The 19,792-nt window shown below is 49.4% G+C and overlaps 1 pseudogene; it reads right to left on the bottom strand.

Annotated features, from left to right (window-relative positions):
- The window catches only part of LOC120649326, a 33,952-nt pseudogene extending 14,366 nt beyond the window's left edge, over window positions 1–19,586 (bottom strand).
- Between the last annotated feature and the right edge of the window lie 206 nt (window positions 19,587–19,792).

Here is a 19,792-nt window from a genome sequence, read left to right as displayed (position 1 = left end):
TTCGTACCAGACGACGCCGAGTAGGGTTATCGTTCTACACCCAACCTTGCCTGTGGAACCGGCCCTGTTGAGATGCCTCCGCTGTCGCAGTACTCTGAGCCTGTAGTAGACCCTATGTGGTTCGCGGTCTGGTGTTATGTCGTAACCTGGTTAATTATTATTATCATCTGTATCGAGTGTCCGCCAAGGTTTGTAAGGTTTTGAACCATCTGATGTAATAAATGTGGCATCAGCCTCCTGGGACTGATGTTTTGTATCACATTTAAGTCTTCTCTTATGAGGGGACGCTTCAGGTGGTATCAGAGCCGTAGGTTGGCCGTAGGACGTGACCCTAGGAGCGAAACCCGTTTTCAGGACCTATCACCTTAGGGCTTTTCTATCCTTAATCCTTTCCTCACACAAACACTTACCTTTGGTTCTTGCCCTGTTCCAGATGGCTGACGATGGATGGATCGGCGGAATCTGTTTCGCAGAGCCCGGCCTTCCTAAGTTGTTGATACTCATCCTGGAACGCATTGGAGTTGTGGATCCGCCAGAGTTTCTTTACCGGGAGTACGACTCCAAGGGCACTCTTCGGTGTGACCTGATGATCTTCATGGCAAGGAGTACCCGCTACCCAGATGTGGACCCTTGGTTCATCTCCACCACTGGTTTTCGTTTCCCGGACACCTATCGGAAAGCCGCCCGCAAAGCCCTGAGGCGTCTGCGTGTGATCTACAGGCATCACCTCCAGCGTACTCCTATGGGATTTTTCCCGCCGACTGAAGGAAGAGGACACACATGGATTGCCAGGATGAGAAGACTTGGAAGAGAAGAAGAAGACCTGGAAGACACGGTCTCTCACCTGTCCATCTATCTCACCGGCCTGGATGAGCTCTATCGCGAGCAAGCAGCACAACTGAAACAGCAGGTCCACAGAGCAGAAAAAGCAACCCAGGGGATGGAGGAACAACGGTCGAGGACTTTCCATGCCGAGTATTCCCTAGCCGCCCTCCAAGTCCAAATGGATGAAAAAGAGGAAGAACTGGAAGAACAGCGGGCAAGAGCCACACGCGCCGAGGACTCGCTAGCCGCTCTCCAAGCTCGTATGCGGAGGTACGAGACTCGCTGGGGAATAGGCGGATGGATAGAAGAAGACGCAGAAGAAGAACCCGAAGAGGCTCAATGGGATGTAGGCATTCAGGCCGAAGAGGAAGAGCCCATGGAAACCCATTGGGATGTTGGAACTCAAACTGAAGAAGAAGAACCTGAAGAGACCCACTGGGATAAAGGAACTCAGACCGAGGATGACATGATGGATCAGCATCTCCCACTGAAGAAACGCCCTCTTAGGATCGAGGAAGAGTCTCCATGATAGGAGTTGTCTCCAAGCTAGAACCTTTGCTCTAATAATAATCATGTACCCATGATGTTGTACCCCCCATGACGCCATAAATAAAAATCATCTACCCCTTTGTGTACCTCAAATAATTGTGCAAGTTTTTCACCATATCTTTGTTTTCAGATGGCTGAGGAAGGATGGACCCAGGGCGACTGCCAAGCTGCACCTGGCTTCCCCAGCCTCTTGATCAACGCCCTGGAGAGCCTTGGCGTCACGGAACGCCCAAGGTACTACAGCAGAGAGTACGAGCATCATGGCACTCTCCGCTGCAGGGTGATCCTAGTCGTCGCCAGAAGTGACCGCTACCCCGACATCCTGTCATGGCGAGTGACTGCTACAGGGTTTAGGCACCAGGACACCTATCCCCTAGCCGTCAGGAAAGCACTTCGTTATCTGTGCTGGATTTTCGAAGGACACCTCACCCCCACACCAATGAGGTTCTTCCCACCAGCCATCAGGACACCAGTTTGGGAAGCTCGAATGAGAAGCCTGGAACGGCGCCGCCATGAAGAAGTCCTCCTGTACCAAGTAGCTACCTACCTAGCCTCCTTGGATCAGCTCTTCGACGAGCAAGCCAACTTGCTGAGGGAACAGACCCATCGAGCCGAGCAAGCAGAGCTCGCACTAAGACTGCAGCAGATCCGAGCAGTCCAAGCCGAGGCAAGAGCCGCAGCAGCGGTCAGCAGTGAAGCAGTTGCTCAGGAGAGCCTCAGGCAAGCCCGAGACCGGCGTATGCAAGAATGGACTAGTAGTGGAACCCCAGTCCCGACAATAGGAGAAGACCATGTTCTGCTCGGAACGCCCGTCATAGGATGGGGACCACTCGTTGGAAACCCACTAGCCCCACCCGAGAACCCTGGAAGGTCTACGGCCACCGCCGCAAGAGAAGCCGCAACGCAACCCCGGGAAAACGGAGGTCTAGAGGACGGAGAGCCAGGACCACTCCTTTCCCCGGAGGACGTGAGTTCCTTTCCGAGGGAGGAACCCACACAAGCCAATGAGTCTGCCTGAAGCGCGAGCAACCGACAAGGAATGAAGCCGTGTGGTCCGAAGAAGTGCTGTGCCCCTTTTTCTTTTAAAGTTGTGTACCCAGACGTGTAGTACGCGTTCTAGTCGTGTTCCCGTGTTGTACCCTGCCTTGCTTTAGTGAAGGTTGCTTGTTTGCCTTGTTGTGTGCTTGTTGTGTGTGCCCTTCGGCAGAAGGTTAATTCTGCCTTTTCAAAAATACGAGTTAAACAACTTAAACATCACCTAATCCCAAGCTCACAAAAACCCTACCCAATCTGCAGATGGTTTCCCGGAGCTTCACAAGGGCCTCCCGCGTCAGGGACCCTGCAGCTGCTGATGCAGGAGTACACCCTGATGGGCAAAACCATCCTCAGGAAGAACAAGAAGTGAGTCAGGGCAGAGGAGAAAATCATGGTGCACAGCTGCCACCACCACCACCACCACCTTTCGTGGACCTGGCACAAGTAATCCATAACCAGACTCTCATACTGGAGACACTGGCCAATGCTCTAGTGAACAGGCAGCCACGAGAGCAGACCTTTAATGACAAGCTGACAGCTTTTCTGAGGGCCAAGCCACCCACTTTTGCCGGATCCAGCAACCCCTTGGATGCAGATGACTGGCTCCGCGTGATCCAGAGGAAGCTCGAGCCATTTGGGTGCCAGGATCGAGATAAAGTTCTTCTGGCTGCACATCAACTCACCGGGACTGCCTTAGCCTGGTGGGAGAATTACTGCGCTGCTGCCAGAGATGCCTCCACCATCACCTGGAATGAATTCGTGAGGGAGTTCCGCCGTTATCACATCCCCTCGGCCACCATGAAGCGCAAGGCAGATGAGTTCCGCGCACTTCAGCAGGGGAGTATGTCGGTGGAAGAATATACTCACCAGTTTATGGAGCTGTCTCGATATGCGCCAGATGAAGTGAACGACGACGAGAAGAAGCAGGACATGTTCAAGAAGGGACTAAACCCAGAACTCAGGACCCTGCTCACTCCTCAAATCTACCCTGATTTCAACACCTTGATGAACAAGGCAATCCTCACTGAGAGGGCTAAGATTGAGGAAAGAAAAGAGAACAAGCGCAAGTTCCTGGAGAGTAAGTCACGCCAGCAAGATCGTTTTCAGAAGCCTAGAAGCTACAGCTACAACGCACCAAGGTCCCAAGCGTCAATGCAGTACAAAACTCAGTCTCAAGTGATAGGACCACGGGCCTCTAACACCCAGCCCAGGAGCCAGAACACCATGAGGGCCCCTCAGAGTAATGCAAGCCAGGTCACCAATAACAACAGCAATGTGAGGGCCTGTTTCAACTGCCGAGAGACAGGGCATTTCATCGCCGACTGCCCTTATGCCAAGAACAAGCCAGCTACTTCAGCTTTCTCCAACACAGTGAACGGACCCAAGCCAGTGCTGACCGGTGCCAACCGAGTACCCCTCCGCGGCAACAGCAACAACAACAACAACCAGCAGAGGCAACCTCAGCAGTCTTTTGGACGAGCCCGTGTCAACCACATCGACGCACAGGAAGCTCAAGGAGCCCAGGGCGTAGTACTCGGTGAGTACCTAGTCAGCTCAACTCTTGCAACAGTACTGTTTGATTCTGGAGCATCACACTCATTCATATCTTCGAGTTTTGTGGAGAAACATAAAATACCTACGGTACTACTAAAAACACCCCTATTAACCCGGACGCCCGGAGGAGACATCAGGTGTCAACTGGGTTGTCTACGGGTAAGGATCAATTTAAGTGGGGTAGAGTTTTTAGCAGACCTAGTAGTACTTAAGTCAGAAGGGATAGATGTGATCCTCGGAATGGACTGGCTAAGCAAACACAATGGCCTCATAGGTTGTACGGACAAGGTAGTACATCTGACAAACCCAGAGGGAGTCCGAGTGACCTGTCACACCCGGGAAAGCGGAGCAAACCCGATGATATTCAGTATGGAAGCCAAGAACTTGGATGAAGTCCCTGTAGTGAATGAGTACCCCGATGTCTTTCCCGAAGAACTTCCCGGTATGCCACCAGATAGGGACGTAGAATTTGTCATTGATCTTGTTCCTGGAACCGCCCCCATAGCCAAGAGACCATATAGGATGGCAGCCTCCGAGTTGGCAGAATTAAAGAAACAACTAGAGGAACTACAACGGATTGGCTTTATCAGGCCAAGTTCGTCACCTTGGGGAGCCCCGGTTCTATTCGTCAAGAAGAAGGACGGAAGTATGAGGTTGTGTGTAGACTACCGGGCACTAAACGAAGTCACTATCAAAAATAAGTACCCCCCTTCCCAGGATCGATGATCTCTTTGATCAGTTAAAAGGAGCCAAGTACTTTTCCAAGATTGACCTAAGGTCCGGATATTTTCAGCTCAAGATTAGGGAAAGCGACATCCCGAAGACAGCCTTTGTCACCCGATACGGACAGTTTGAGTTCACAGTGATGTCTTTCGGACTGACAAATGCACCGGCCTATTTCATGAACCTCATGAACAAAGTGTTTATGGACGAGCTAGATAAGTTTGTCGTAGTCTTCATTGACGACATACTTATTTACTCAAAGAGTATTCAGGAGCACGAGCAACACCTGAGGGTAGTTCTAGAGAAGCTGAGAATGCATAGGTTATACGCCAAATTCAGCAAGTGCGAGTTCTGGCTGGAGAAAGTAGCCTTCCTTGGTCATACTTTGACCGCAGAAGGAGTGGCAGTAGACCCCGAGAAGGTCGAAGCAGTATCCAACTGGCAGCAACCAACCAATGTCAGTGAGATCAGGAGTTTCCTCGGATTAGCTGGGTACTATCGGAGATTTATTGAGGGATTTTCTAAGATAGCCCGGCCCATGACAGAGCTGCTCAAGAAAGAGAAGAAATTCACCTGGATGGAGTCGTGTGAAAGAAGTTTCCAGGACTTGAAGCGAAGATTGACGACAGCCCCAGTGCTAACCCTGCCGGATATTCATCGGGATTTTGTCATCTATTGTGATGCGTCCCGATAAGGATTGGGTTGTGTGCTGATGCAAGATGGGAAAGTCGTTGCATATGCTTCCCGTCAGCTCAGGACTCATGAGCAAAATTACCCGACTCATGATTTGGAGCTTGCAGCCGTAGTGCACGCACTTAAGATCTGGAGGCACTATTTGATTGGAAATAAGTGCGAAATCTTTACCGATCATAAAAGTCTGAAGTATATCTTCACCCAACCAGACCTAAACCTGAGGCAGAGAAGATGGCTGGAATTAGTCAAAGATTATAATTTGGAAATTCATTATCACCCAGGTAAAGCCAATGTAGTAGCCGATGCCCTAAGTCGGAAATCCTACGGGCCCAAGAATGACCATTTACGAGAGGAAATGGCACGATTAAATGTGCACATTGTCCCTCGAGGTTCCAGCCAAGTGCTGAACGTTCAATCCACTCTAGAAGAAAGAATCAGGAAAGCCCAAAAATCGGACAAGGGGCTGATGGAAATCCGGAGGCAAACCGGAGAAAATAAGGCCCCAGACTTTCGAGTTGATAATAAGGGAACGTTGTGGTATAAAGACAGAATTTGTGTGCCCCAGAAAGGAGATTTCAGGCAGATAATCATGGATGAAGCCCACAACTCAGCCTACTCCATCCACCCAGGATCCACCAAAATGTATATGGACTTAAAACAGAAATATTGGTGGAATGGGATGAAGGCAGATATTGCACGATTCGTCGCCCATTGCGATACTTGCCAAAGAATTAAAGCTGAACACCAGAAGCCGGCAGGATTGTTGCAACCCCTACCCATTCCGGTTTGGAAATGGGATGAAGTAGGAATGGATTTTGTAGTGGGCTTGCCCAGAACCCAGAAAGGACATGACTCCATATGGGTAATAGTGGATTGCCTTACTAAATCAGCTCACTTCATACCCGTACGGACCAACTATGACGGGGAGAAGCTAGCTAAGCTCTATATAGAGAACATAGTGAAATTGCATGGTGTGCCCAGCCGAATCGTTTCAGATAGAGGGACCCAGTTCACCTCAAGATTTTGGAAGAGTTTGCATAAAGCCATGGGCACCAAGCTGGACTTTAGTTCCGCTTATCATCCGCAGACGGATGGTCAGACGGAAAGGGTGAATCAGATTATGGAAGATATGCTGAGAGCGTGTGTTCTCACTTATGGCAAAGATTGGGAACAAAGCTTACCGTATGCCGAGTTCTCATACAACAACGGGTACCAAGCAAGCTTGGGCATGTCACCGTTTGAAGCTCTCTATGGAAGAAAATGCAGAACCCCTCTGATGTGGTCAGAAGTTGGAGAACGTGCCCTAGTCGGCCCCGCACTCATAAAAGAAGCCGAAGAAAGAGTCGCCGAGATTCGAGAAAAGATAAAAGCGGCCCAGTCCCGACAGAAGAGCTACGCCGACAAGAAAAGACGGGAAATAAGTTTCAACCCAGGAGATTTTGTGTATCTCAAGGTATCACCCATTCGAGGGACCCGAAGATTCCAGGTACAAGGAAAGTTGGCTCCCCGATACATTGGACCATACCAAGTTCTAAAGAAAGTTGGGACAGTAGCATATCGCCTAGAGCTACCGGAGGAAATGTCGGACATCCACCCCGTCTTTCATGTCTCGCAATTAAGAAGGTGTTTGAGGGTACCCGAGGCAGAGCATGTGCCGGTTGAAACAATAGATCTACAGCCAGACTTGCGGTATCAAGAAGTACCGGTCAAGATTCTAGACACCGTCACTAGAAGGACCAGAAACTCCGAAGTACGGATTTGCAGAGTTCAGTGGAGCAGACACGGAGTAAAAGAAGCTACGTGGGAACGCGAAGATGCTCTGAAGAAGGAATTTCCCCACCTATTTAGGAACCAGTCGAATCTCGAGGACGAGATTCATTTTAAGTGGGGTAGGTTTGTAACATCCCGAAAATTGACTAAAATAAATCATGCGCTAAAGTTGTGTTTCGTCGTTGAGCTCGAGATCCTTCTAAATCCCTAAACCCCAAATCCCGAGATCATTTCTCTGTCCCGAACACCCGTTGTCCCATCCTCCTCTGCGCGCGACGCGCGCGTGGCCGACCAGCCGTAGACCACGCCGCGAATCCCGCCTGCACTCGACGCACGCGACCGTCGCGCGTGGCAGGCCGGGGCGCATCGCGTCGGCGCGAATCCCGCCCTTCCTCTCTCTCTTTTTCTTTTCTTTTTCCCATTTTCTTTTTCTCTTTTCTTTTCTCTCTCTCCTTCCTCCTACCCCGTGCGCTCGGCCCCCTCCCTCTCTGCTCCCGTGCGCCGCCCGGCCGCACTGCCCCTCCCCGCTCCCGGTCGCTCTGCTCCGCACGCGCGCTCGCTCCGCTCGGCCGCACCAGCTCGACGCTGCCCCGGCCGCACGCGCCCGCAGGGGCAGTCCCGCGCCCCGGCCGCCCGCTGCTCACCGCGCACACCGCCCCCGGGGCGTGCCCACGCGAACGCCCGCGCACACGCAGGCCCGGGGCTCACCACAACACCGGCCGCGGAGACGAGCCACGCCGCCGCCCGTGAGTGCTCACACCACCACCTCCCTACTCCCTGTTCCCACGCGTTACAAGGCTGCCCCGCGACCCGAGCCGTGCGCGCGCCCACGCCACGCCGCGGCGCCGACCGAACCACGCCGCCGGTCCCGCTCGCCCGTACTCGCCCACAGCACCGGCGACCTCCGCACAGCGCCGCCTGCGACGGTTGACGCCTGCGCCGAGGCGTCGCATCACCTCGTCGCCCGCACGCAAGCGCGCCCCGCCGTTGACGCGCCGCCAGTGCTGCACAGCGCCCGTGTCGCCGCTCGCCGGCGCGCCCTGCCCTCAACCGACCTAGCTCGCCTATAAAAGGCACCCCGACGCCGCTTCACCACCCCGTGCCACCCTCCCCGAGCTCACTAACACCGCCACCGGAGTAGCCAGCGCCGCCGCCGCTCCAATTCACTCGCTCCTCTGTTTCTTCCCCAAAAGCAGAGCACCCTCGTCCATCTCCTCCGCGAGGCCATCGCAGCTCGATTGCTTCGACGGTGAGCGCCCCTATACCCTCCTCTACCTCACCCAAGCCGTGCCTAACCCTCTCGTTGCCCAAGCAGAGCTCCCCACGAGCTCGCAGGCTGCCATCCATGGCCGCCCGTGGCGCCCTCCTTCTTCAACAGCAACCCCCGTCGGGAAGCCCCAAGATTGAACCCCCTTGCCCTCCTCTCTCTCACCATACCCTTGGCTTCGAGAATGGAGGCCTGTAGCGCCGTTCCCGTGGAGCTCAGAGAGCTCGGGCAGGCTGCCATGGCGGCATCGGGAAAACGGGGACGAAGTCCCTGTTCGTTCCCGTGACTCTCTCTCCCACCCTGTTTTGTTTGGACTGGCAAGCCTATTAAGTAAACCAAGTACCAGCCCACTAAACACAAGAGCCCAAACCAGCAGCCCATGCGCCAGTTCGAGAGCCACAAGCAAAATCAAAACCCACCCCTGCCAATCCCGTGCAAGCTAGGCTCCAAATCATTTTCGGAATTAAATAATAGCTACACACTATACAGCCATATCTCACACATATAAACTCCGATTCCATTGATTCTTTTCCCTAAATTCCTATAAAGTCATATACTACCCGCTCATCCTATTTTAGACTCTCCCTAACCACGGTTCAGCCCTTAAATGCCTCCTTAACCTATCATTTCATGCATCAAAAATTTTCCGAGTGCCTCCAAATCCGACCATGCCATTTCTAATAAAGTTTTGGCAATACCCTTAGAAGCACACCCAAAAATATCACTCCATACCCTATATTTTATGTGTCCCCGTTTCGAGCTCGACGACAAATCTTTATTTTCTGTGTTTTGATTGTGTGCTTGTTTGTGTGCGCTGTAGACCACGGAGTGAACGAAGGAGAACCCGTCAACGAGCCGTACTGTGAGCAGGAGAACGAGGACCAGTTCCACGACCCCGAGCCCGAAGGACAGGACCTCCCCGAAGGCTACGAAGATGGCAAGTTCAATCCCATCCTTTGATGCATGTTTCGGTCCTAGTTTTCTATAAACACAACCCAATGGCCTGTTTTATAAATTGCATAAGTCTTACTTGCATGAAAACACGGTTGGATAGCCACCCCTTGATTTGTGACGACCATTCCTTGACCACCTAGATTAATGTCTGATTTTGTTTGGACGTTAATCGATATTAGAATGCTTAGGACTTTACTCATAATACTATTGGATTTATAAAGAAAATGTGTGCGTGTGGGAAGGGATAAAATGTGGATTTTCGAAAGATGAGTATGGGCGAGATGGACGGCATTTCTGTGCGATTTGCCGATTGGTGTGCTTATGCCTGTGTGGCAGGGCAAAGAAGGGAGATATCCATCTTGTCGCGTTTAAGGACCGTGTTGGTGTGTCATCTCACCTAACTCCACTATCGTGCAAACCACTCGACCGTTGTATGGGCAACGGCGTAGCATAAACCCCACTAGTTGGTGTGATAGCCGTCAGGAGAGCTGAGAGCAGCGGGTGACTAAGGAGAAGGGATAAGCCCAGAGGGACTTATGCCCGGTTATACCTAAGTGAATGGTCGATGACCCCTTGGTGCATCCCGTGATGGCTAGTCAGGCTTAGCTATGGTGGGTAATGGCTATGTTGGGATCTACACCGACACGACGGTGTTCGAGTTGTGGTATCCTACTTGTGGGTAAAGTTGCACACCTCTGCAGAGTTAAGAATCTATTCGAATAGTCCGTGCCCACGGTATTGGGCGAGTTATGGTGTGGTCACATAACTAGTGTTTCTTTGGGATGGGCTGGTGTGAGTTGTTTTGGAATTGGTTCCGGCAGTTGTGCCGTGTGCTACGACGGACGGGGAGTCCGGTAGCAGTTTTAAAACCTGAACTCTGTGTTACTGCAAAAACTGATTTCTAAAAGGTTTTTCGTAAAATAAACCCCTGCATAAAATGTCGTTTTTCTACAAATTAAACCGTAACCTTATCCTTGATTTACCTATGCATATTATTCTGTTATAACCCCCTCCGTGGGTGTGGTTGGACTTGCTGAGTACGTTTGTACTCACCCCACTCTTACTTTTTACAGAAGAAGACCCGGACTTCGTACCAGACGACGCCGAGTAGGGTTATCGTTCTACACCCAACCTTGCCTGTGGAACCGGCCCTGTTGAGATGCCTCCGCTGTCGCAGTACTCTGAGCCCGTAGTAGACCCTATGTGGTTCGCGGTCTGGTGTTATGTCGTAACCTGGTTAATTATTATTATCATCTGTATCGAGTGTCCGCCAAGGTTTGTAAGGTTTTGAACCATCTGATGTAATAAATGTGGCATCAGCCTCCTGGGACTGATGTTTTGTATCACATTTAAGTCTTCTCTTATGAGGGGACGCTTCACTTGGCATCCGTATCAGCATGATGGCCCGCATACTGGCACAGATGACTGAAGGTCTGTGCATATTGTAGAACAGTGCGGGTTCCCTGATCTAGAGCCAAGAACTCATTCAACTTTCTTTCAATTAGTCCCTCAGGAATATGATGTGATCTGAAGGCAGTTCTGAATTCCTCCCACGATATAATATGTTCAGCAGGCTGCATTGCACAATAATTATCCCACCATATACGTGCAAGACCACGAAGTTGCTGAGCGGCAAAGTGGGCCTTGTTTGCATCTACACACGGTACTGCTAACAAAGCAAACTTGGAATTGATTGTACGGAGCCAAGCATCGGCGTCCAGTGGGTCATCAGCTTTGCTGAAAAGCGGAGGTTGGGTACCAAAGAATTCCTAGTAACCCGCTGGTTGTGCCTCCCGCCCTCCATACTATTGGCGTGGCTGATTTTGTTGCCCTTGGACTAGCTGGCGAAGCAATTCGGTTTGCATGGCCATTAACTCGGCCAGATTCGACGGGGGTGGCGGTGGTTGCTGAGATCCACTGCCAGCTTCACAACCGAAGCCATCAGGCGTTCCGCGAGTATGACCAACCATCTGTAATTATGGAAGACATCCATTAGATACATATTTCTCGCTTCCAAAATCAATGGCACGTGCAATGATCATACATTGGATAAAACAAAATCAGCAAAATTTAACTAGATGCGGTGTAGCACAATATGCACAACACATAACTGTGCAACCCACAACACTCAGAACAGGTCAGCTGTTAGATAGCTTCAGGCTCCATCGTATTGATACTCAATGCTGAGAGCAAAGGGTAAAGAAAATAATCTATCAATTCGTTCTTCATCGCTATGTGCTATGCTGCTAAACGACAGAGATCATAGAAGGGATTGGACTAAAATTTATTCTCACAGATTCAACAGGCTAACATTTGATGAGCACACATGGCACAAAATTTGCAACATCTTTAGTATTCATCAAACGGCGTAAAAATGCACAAATAAAGAGATTTGGTAAGTCGGAAGATCCTGATTTCCAAACTGGTAGTTGCTACTTATATTACATTCAAAGCAGCATTTTTCTTACAACCTAACATCACTCACCCCTACCACATATCATACAACAAGTGGTACTCCTCCCTAGGGCTATTTTACAAAATCATCTTCCCTATATACATATGCTACAACAAGAGAAAACACGAACTATCTAGGACTAGTCTAAGGCGCCTAGAAGTCGTCGAGGTTGCCCACAGAGGAGGCACTGCCGGAAGAAGAGTCGTCCGGCTGAGGGTTAGGCTCAGCAAGTGCGTGCTCTGAATCTAGATCAGAAACTCCCTCAATCTCCTCGGGGTCCTCATCTGCTGCTGCAGGCTCAGCTGGGGCATCTAGTTGCTCCTGGAGCATACCAACATGTGCTAAAGCATCAGCCCAATCTGCTTGAAGCTCATTCACCTGTCCCTGAAGAAAACCAATAACTATGTTGTGCTGCTCTATCTCAGCACCATGCTCCATAGCCTGATGCTCAAACTGTGCAATGGCCAGATCCCTCCCAGCAATGGCATCCTGAAGTCCCTGAATCTGAGTATCCCTCAAACGAAGGCCTCGCTGAAAACTCTGGGCCAAGTCTATCACCTGGTCCATGTGTCGCTGCTGAAGTATCTGGTAGTGAGACTGAGCATTCATATATCTGACTACTGCCTCGATAGTCTCATCTGCTACATCTCCAATCAAGTGCCCAAAGTGTGTGACCCTGAACAGCCACTCTGCATTACCAGCACTGACTGCTGGAAACAAACCAATAGGATATGCAGCTACCTCCTCGGGATGGTGCTCACAAAAAGTGGTGATAGCGTTGAGAGCTGCTTTCTCAAAAGCATCCACAAGACGGTACCCAATCACCTCAATCTCAATCGGTGGCCACTCCAAGGTGGGGTGCTGAGGAATGGTCATCGTAACTCTGTTCTTCTTAATTCCATCCTCAGAAAACTGGCGTCCCGTGTACTGGGGTGGATCTGGGTAGTGGAAGATACGAAGTGAATCCCAAAGAATCCTCGGAAAACCCTCCCAGTACAGACAGTCGGTATGAGCATTTCCCTCCTTATCCCAAAAGACCTGGGAACAAGTCGCCATCTGAATAAAAAAGGATTCAAATGTGAGTAATGTGATTATCTCAAGACTTCTCAAATAAAGCTTTAAGAAGACTGTGGAAAAACAAATATGATTCTAAATCAAAAGATGATATGGTTCCAAACTCAAAGAATAATAAACCACAATCGGTACTGGTTCATCATTTGAGATTCTACGGAAATGAAAAGATCCTTGCAACAACAAGATGGGGCTTAGAATGAAGGCATGACTCAAAACCATAGTTTTCATCCAAAGAAACCTAAGCATTTAACAAGCATGCTTCTAAAATCAAAATCTAATCCACTTATAGTTTAAGCACACTAACACTTATCTATGAGGATTCATACTAGGAATTCCTTAAAAAGATCATGTAACAACTTCAAAGACTAGGAATCAATTAGAACATTAACCAAATATGCATGCACGTCCTGTTCGTCCTCACAAGAAAAACAATTGCCAACTATCGTTGGACTTACGTAGTTAGCACGGTGGTATAACATAGATACGGCTCTCCCTATATAGCTAGTCGATACATTCTAACCGTTCTTATCTTATCAAATCGCTGTTAGTGTACCTGCAGAAGATTGACAGAACATATATATATCCAATGAACCTTTCATGCCAGCACCCATGAAAGCATTCCCAAACATTACCGCTCACTATAGAAGCGGCAGCCATACAATTCCCGCCGTATGGCCAACGTTAACATACGCTACTCAGAGGCGTATTCACAAGTCCCTTTACTCCCAATATAGTCGACCAAGGTCGGTATATTGGCAGCAGCTCAAGTAGGTCACTGCTTGAGCGCAGCGTTCGGTTCGCATCACCGACAGGAAGGTCAGACTCCCTCAGCTGACTGAGCACACTTTACTTCCAATATAGTCAACTAATCGTCGATATATTGGAAGCACCTCAAGTAAGCCACTGCTTGAGGGCAGCGTTCGGCTCGCATCACCGACGGGAAGGTCAGACTCCCTCAGCTGACTGAGGATCCTTACCTTCTTACCTCAACGTAGGTGCGTCGTTACAAGAATTAAGAGTTGCTTGTGAGTATGGTTTAACAAAATGTAAAGTGCTGGAAGTCGGATAACATAAACCATACATAAATAACCACCTAGTAATTCCCGTAAATTACCTAGGACTTTACGTTCTATGCACAACTCTTAACGAATCCAACGTAGTTTTCCGAAATTCTTTATGGTTCCACTTTTATACGGAAAAAAGGTTTTTAAGGTTCCAATACCTCTAATGTACGCTTGCAGCTCTGATACCAGCTGTGGCAGAACCGCCTAAATTATCCCGGCTCAAGTGCACATGCCATCACCATAAAGGCAACATTAGCTTAACCGCACTTCAAACGGAACAATTCTTGGTCTGTCGGGTAACGTCCCGATACAACCACCGATTCTCGGATCGAACAAGCATACCCCGCACGAAGGCGAGTCCAGAGATATTACAACCACAAATTTTACAACACAGGCAAGTTCAGTAGTGATTACAAATCAGTTCAAACTATTATTACAAAACCAACTTAAGTAAAGCAGTTATACCAACTATAAGTGTAAGTTCAGAGTTTAAACAGCGGAAGATAAAACATGACGGCTACAACACGTCGCAAAAAGGATACCAGGCTAGCCCAAGCATGGTATCACTCGTCAAGGTCATTGCCGGTCGAAGACGTATCCCACTCTACGGACCAGCCAGGAGGCAACGAGCAAGGGTAGGTCAAGCTAGCGATCTGATCCTCAAAACTCATACCTGAAAGAGAGTTCAACAGCAAGGCTGAGTATGCTAATACTCAGCAAGACTTAACCGCCAACGGGTATAAGTAGCCCACTTTAGCTAGACTATGCAAGGTTTTGTGAGGCTCTGGTTTTCCTTTGCTGAAAAGCAATAAAGAGTATGTCCTTACTTTCAAGTTTTAGCTTTCAAGATTCTAGTTGATTAACCATTCTATGTAAGCAGCTACTAATCAACCATGGTAGAAAAAATTAAGCAAACATCAAGATTGATAAATAATAATATTGCTCTTATTACTCTGTGTGGCAAAGAGATCAAGTAGTCTCATTTCATCGTGAGAGGCGGACGATTCTGAATCGAAATTCAACCTTGCAAGGATAACCTAGCACACACGTCTGGAACACCGTCGGGTCATCCCCAAACAACTGTTGACCTTTCTTTCCGGCTTGTGGATGGGAACACTCTCCCCGACTACAGGGCTCCAAGGTCCACCCTTCTACGAGGTCCACCCTTGTCCCTTGAAGCCGCAGTGTTGCGCAACATAAAAATAAAACCTATCCCTAAGAGAGAGTGTCAGGTATATCCACTCCCTGGTCCAATCGGCTACTAGGCTTGCCGCGTACCATATTGACAGCATGTGGCTAGTACTTTCAAAGACTTAACCAACGCTACCACACACCGCGACCTTAGAAAATTCATTAACACAGACGGGGTCTCACATGAAGTTATGATATCGATCACAACCCCGTCCATCGTCCTTATATTGTCAACAGAAAGTAAACAGGCAATTCCTATAAAGCTCGCGAGTGACAGGCAATCACTCGACTTTTACCGGTCCTATAAGCTTAGCCAGTAGTCGAACTCAAGTCTAGTGTTCAGTATATAGGTTTCTAGGATCATGCATCTAGGGTTTCAATTCAAATCCTAAGAACTGTAAATGCACAAGTAAGTAATAACATTAAATGATAATAATTTGAAATATAGGTTATGTCCGGGGCTTGCCTTCTCGATAGTTGCTAACTATTTTAGCTCTAGGCTCTTCCGAACTTTGGTCCGGGGCTTCAGTTAGTTCAGCAGTGTTTACTTGAGCTTCAAGATCACCTCCGTCAGACTCCGGGATCAGCTCGTACGTCCCGTCCGATAAGGCAGTCGTGTCTACATGTAATGCAAGAACAGTATTATAAACACACATGGGCAATCGTTTATAGAGTAGTTAAATACCAAATTTAACTATACAAGGCATCATGATCAACAGCACAAGCAAGTTATACTAACTTCATAAAATGAATGGTGGTTGATTCCTATAGCAATTAATTCCATGTTTGCTAATAAATAACTAACTCAAGGCACAAATAGCAATAAATTTAGCAAAAATTACCCTAAACAGAACATGAAAAAATAAACCAACCCTAAAAAATCATGCCAAGACATGTAGCCATTTAATCACAACAAATCATTCATGCAGGCAGCACATAGAACAAACTTGAATTATACAGGTCAAATTAGAACAAAGAAGAACCTCAAAATTTAACAGGACGTTAATACAGAAATGAACTAACTACAGTGAATTTTGTAAGATTTTATCTACACAGAAATAAATATGAGCAAATAAACAAAACAGACAACAGATTAGCAAAATTTATTTTTAGCTCCTGACCTAGCCATGAACTGAAGCTCAAACTTCCTTGACAAGCTAATATACTCCAGATGAACACTCAAGAATAAAATCAGGATTTATCAAGAACAGAAACTATTTATCATAATTAAAGTCTATTAAACAAGGAGTAAATCAAATAAATAGCTACAGCACAGAACTGATCATGAAATTTTTATAGCAAAGCTAGTGTTACAAGGGTGAACCATCATAAAAGTTTCACTGCAAGACATGGCTTTATACAGTAGTTAAGAAAAAGATGAAAACAACTAATATTTAAGCACTAGTAACACAAATCAAATTCTACAGCAAAAACTTGCCACTAAATCCTAACATATTATGGTTCTACTGCATAGAGATCTTCAAGAGGATTCCAAAACATCAAGATTTTCTATTTTATGAATTTTCTACGAATTGATATTGAATTTCAAAGATCACTGAAAATCATTACAAAGTAGTCCCTAAGGCACTATTCATCTGAGTCTAGGCCTATTCAAATAACCCCCTGGGTTTTCTTTCTTTTCAACCCGAGGTCCCTTGGCCGGGTCAGAGAGGGGAGGCGGCGGTTGACCGGCCGTTTCCCGGCGAGGGGCTCACCGGCGGCGAGGGTGGAGGGATGTGGGAGCTCCACGGGTTCAAGGCGCACCACAGGGTGGTCTTGGGGTGCGGGGAGGGGCTCGGAAGCGGCGGCTCGACGGAGCGGGGCGGCTCGGCGGCGGAGGCGACCGACGGCGAGGGTGCTCCGGTGAGGGTTGGGCGAAGGGAAGCGGCCTGGGAGTTGCGCCAGGACGAGGCGCGGCTAATGGTGGGGGCTATTAGGGTGGAGCGGATCTAGGGTGGCGGCTCCGCGGCGGGGTGAGCTCGCCGGCGTTCAAGCGGGGCGGCGGCTGTGTTCTGCGGTGTGGGAGCGAGGAGAGGGCAAAGGAACGCACGAAATCGAGTCCTGGGGTATGTGTAGTGCTCGGGCGCTCGCTAGAAGAGGGCGGCGAGCTCTGCCCGGGGCTGTCCACGGCGGCGGCGCGGTGGCGGCCGTCGAGGCGGCTCTGGAAGCTGCGGGGCGCGTGGCACGGGAAGAAGAGGGCCAGCGCGAGGCTAGAGGGCGGTGGAGGAGGTCGTCCGCGACGCGTGGGTGCCAGCGCGCGCCGAATTAATGGCCGGAATGGCCGGGAAGGCGCCGGCGGGCGGCGCTGTCGGTGGACGGCGGCGAGAAGCAGAGCAGGGAGGTGGGAGATGGGGTTAAGGGCGATTTTGCAATTTCCAAAAATTCCAGGGACTAAACTGTAAACCAGCGATAACTTTTAAAATAGGGCTCAAATGAAAAAGTGCCCAACATGAAAGTTGTTCAACTTTTCAAGATCTACAACTTTGATGTTGTGTAAAAATTTATTTGACCAAAGATACAAGAGCTAAAATTAAAATCATTGAAGGGATTTTGAATTCTAGGAATTTTGTCTTTTTCAAAGCAAATTCACTTCAAACATAGACTTAAAAGTAAAATTTGCTGCCATGCATTAAATGCACTGAAATTTTACAAAAACACCCTCCACAAAAGCTATATTCCCAAATATCTATGTAAAGGACCTTGCATAAAATCATAATTACACATATAGCCTTTCATAATTACAAAAAGATCCTTTTCAAGCAATTCAAGCACATGATGCATAGCAAACATACACAATTACTGTGCAGACACCTTTTTAATTACTGTGCAGACACCTTTTTAATTACTGTGCAGACACCTTTTTAATTACTGTGCAGACACCTTTTTAATGAAGACCATACGAAAAAGGTTTCAGAAGAAACAGCAACGAAAAGAATGAGCAGCCTTGTCAAATTGCACCTAATGAAGACTATAAGGTTTCAGAAGCTAGAACATCTAAATCGCAGGTCTACCACTGACCATTGCCCTCATTTTAATCATTTCCAGCATCAAACATGATGCATTAGTTCAAAACTATATGTCCAAATACGTTCCCAATCTGTGATGGGAAAGAGTTGAAAACATACCAGATACCCCAGACACGATGTCGGGGGCTGAGATCTTGTAGAAGGGCACACCAGTCTCATTGGCAATGGCATGTACAAGGGTGGTCTTCCCGCAACTGGGCGGTCCGTGCAGTAGTAGCCCGGCAACAGGCCTAACCCCAAGGTTACGTGGCAGCTCCAGACAGCACAGGGGCACCACCACTTCCACCAGTAGCTTCTCAATCACCTCCTCCATTCCGCCGAGATGAGCAAAACTCGGCCACTTGTCCACACTACTGACGACTTGTTCGGAGGAGACAGGAGCCTCTGGCTTAGCATCGCCGCCGCCGCCCCCACCGTCAGATGTCTCCTGCTGGTTAGTGCTGCCGCCGCCCCCACCGTCATATGTCTCAATCTCCACCTGCTGGTTAGTGCAGGGGTTCTGTTTGGGCGTTTGCGAGGCATACTTGACATCCGAATCTCCGACGGAGGTGGTGGAGGAGGAGGTGGCGTGGGCATATTGGCAGCGGCGGTTGGCGGAGTCATCAGGAGAGGGGATGGTGGCTAGGACGCGGCGGACTAGTTCGATGAAGGGTTTGAGCTTCTTGCGGCCGAGCTCGGGGCGTTGGATGCGGAGGGCGTCGGCGACGTCCTCAGCAGAGGAGCCGAGGACAGCGAGGCCGCCGCCTTTCAGTATGAGGCGGCGAATGGTACAAACGGAGGACGTCGACTGTAACCGGTGACGGGGGCGATTACCCATCTCTTCAAGCAAGCGGCAGCTCCGGTGGGAAAGGAAGGGGGCAGGAGGCGGCGGCGGGAGCTTGGGGAAGGAAGAGGGGCAGGCAGGCGGGCGGCGGCGGCGGGTGATTGGGGAAGGAAGGAGGCGGCGGCTAGGTTTCCTAAACTTCTTAGGAAGATAGCTGTAAATCTTGAAACGGACGGTGAAAAAAAATTTCACTGACGTGGACCGTCTCGCCGATCGCCGAGCGGTGCGTCTTTAACATATAGAAATAAAAAACAAGCTAATCATCAATCCATGCCACGCCAAGAATGAATAGGAGGAATAAGCTAGCTTCCCTAGTACCCTGGAAGGCCACCAATGGCGATGCGCTGCTGCGCGCAGACATTGGGCACCGGATCGATGCTGATGGCGATGGGGAAGATGAGCGCTGCTGGCCTACAGCTTGACGAGGAGGCCGGGAGTACGCACAGCAATGCCGTCGGCCGTCGCACACTTGCTCCGCCGGTGGCCGGTGGGCGCTGGCTTCGCCGTCCCAGATGCGCCGTCACGGACTCACGGGAGGACGAGAGTTGCGGCTGGCTCCCTGCCTAACTGGGGCTGCGACTGATGCTGCGTGGGGGGCTAGGGTTACTGGGGCGGTGGGCTGGGTTGAAAATAGTTGGGCTGCTGTGCTGCGCTATTGGGCCTGCCTGGAATTCGGGTTTTTTTTGAAGTTTGGGTACCGGGTTTCTAAACCCAAATTACCCGTAATAATTTCGGGTACTGGGACTTGCTACCCGAAATAGTGATCGGGTTTTTTTGACTCGGATTTTT

The sequence above is a fragment of the Panicum virgatum genome, chromosome 1K, assembly GCF_016808335.1.
Source record: "Panicum virgatum strain AP13 chromosome 1K, P.virgatum_v5, whole genome shotgun sequence".
In the NCBI taxonomy this organism is placed as follows: Eukaryota; Viridiplantae; Streptophyta; class Magnoliopsida; order Poales; family Poaceae; genus Panicum; species Panicum virgatum.
This window is presented reverse-complemented; position numbering and strand designations above follow the sequence as displayed.